Genomic DNA, 2,170 nt, shown 5'->3' on the forward strand with positions numbered 1-2,170 from the left:
CGCGGCCCTTTTGATATTGAACTGTGGTGGTTGCCACGACATCATGTCTCTTCAGAGACACCTCTTTTCTGAGTTAATATTTCTGGTTCTGCAAACCCTCTCCCTTGCGACATGGGTCCCTGAGTCTCCTCCCCCACACCCCACCTTCAGAACGGTCGGTAGGAAGGGAGTGTTCCCACTGCACCCCACTGATCAGGGAGAGTGCCACACCTCAGCACGTGCCCCATGCCTCCACACCTGCAGCGAATACAGGGTCTCTGGGCTCTTCCCCAGGAGGGGGTGGTGGCCATCTCACCCCCACTGCCCCTGGAGACATCCTGCGCACCGCGGTGAGAGAATGTGCCCGATTCTCGGACTGAAATCCCCAGGAGTCGCAGTGAGAGGGCTGCGTGGCTCCCGCAGCTCAGCCGTGGCCACCTCAGTCCTCCTGGGTGCCCGAGACCGGCAGTGCTCTGAGCGGTCAGCCTACTTGGAACCTTTCAAACATTTTATTTATTTACTTTGAGAGACAGAGAGAGAAAGAGAGCGGAGGGGGGGCAGAGAGAAAATCCCAAGCAGGCTCCGTGCTGTCATTGCAGAGCCTGATGTGGGGCTCGAGCTCACTGACCGTAAGATCATGAACTGAGCTGAAACCAAGAGTCGGACGCTCAAATGACCGAGCCTCCCAGGGGCCCCCCTGACATCACAGTGTCCCAGATCTGCCTGTGGGGGTCTAGATCTGCTTGCTCCCTGGCTTGAGCCTCAGGAGGTAAGGACTCTAGTCCGTGCTCCATTTTAGCCATGTGACTTTGTTATTTATTTATTTATTTATTTCTGAGAGAGAGAGAGAGAGTGTGAGCAAGGGAGGGTCAGAGAGAGAGGGAGACACAGAATCTGAAACAAACTCCAGGCTCTGAGCTGTCAGCACAGAGCCCAACGCGGGGCTCAAACCCACGAACTGTGAGATCATGACCTGAGCCGAAATCAGATGCTCAACCGACTGAGCCACCCAGGCACCCCAGAGCCATGTGACTTTGGATAAGCTCCTGAAATGTTCTGGGTGTAAATTCTTGTGCCCTTAAAAGGGGAATAATGGTGCTGCCTCCTTAGCTGGAGAGAGGGCTAGCACGGCTGGGTATTAAACGAGCGTGTGTCCCAATCCCATCGCTCCCTCCCGGCAGCCTCCGCCCATTCCCTAGGCCAGCAGCCCCTCAGCGCAGCCCTGACTCCTGCAGGGGCTACGGGGTCTCCCCAATTCCATGCTTCGTGTCCCAGGGTCCGCCTCCCACAGCAGGGCGCCCACAGTGACTCCCTGAGGACATGTTACCCCCTTGGGAGAAAAAAAGCCTGCTCCTCATTCGTCCATCAGTGCTGGAAAACTAGACTTTCCCTAAAATAGTGCAGCCTTTCTCACTTCCCACTGCGGCCTCACTGACCTCCTTGCTCTCTGGGACGTTCCATCCGGGAGTGAAGTGCTGGACCCCTTCCTTCAGGGAAACACCTGAGGCGGGGGAGGTGCTTAGGGTAGGGGAGAAGTGGGCATATATTAAGTAAATGCACCAGACCCTTCACATGTGTGATCACATGCACCGTTCAGAGGACTGCGCCCCTGAAGCTAGGCCTTAAAGGAAACGGCCCCTCCTCCGCGCAGCACCCGCTGGGCCCGCTCAGAGAAGAGCTCAGCACGTGAGCCCCGGAAGCTTCTGGCCTCAAAGCCCCCAGGGCTCCAGTTCTCCTTCTAATAACCTAAAGGCTATTAACAGTCTCTTCAGTTATTAAAATAATTTTTTGATGCCTGTCTCTTTGGTCCTGGCCACATGCCATGAAAAGAAGCTGGAATCCCAGATCCCTCTTTGAAAGGGCAGCTCTTCGCCAGGGTGGGAAAGGAGACACAGACCTCAGTGCTCAAGCATTGCCCTTCCTCACTGGAGGACACAGACCCTGCGCTGGGCACAGGCGCCTCTCAGACTTAAAATCTCCTTGGGGGTAAAAAAAACAAAAAAACAAAAAACAACCTCAAGGCAAGCATAGAAACCCTGGCTTTCCAGAAGATGGAGGAGAAAGGCCTGGGATCTGAGTTCAGGTGTGTCGGCTGCTTGCATGGGTCTGATTCAGGGATCTCAGGCCCGTCAACAATGCCTACCCTTCCTGAGCACAGGGAGACACCATCACATTTTTTTTGTTGGGCAAA

Source organism: Crocuta crocuta, unplaced genomic scaffold (genome assembly GCF_008692635.1).
Source record: "Crocuta crocuta isolate KB4526 unplaced genomic scaffold, BGI_CrCroc_1.0 scaffold494, whole genome shotgun sequence".
Lineage (NCBI taxonomy): Eukaryota > Metazoa > Chordata > Mammalia > Carnivora > Hyaenidae > Crocuta > Crocuta crocuta.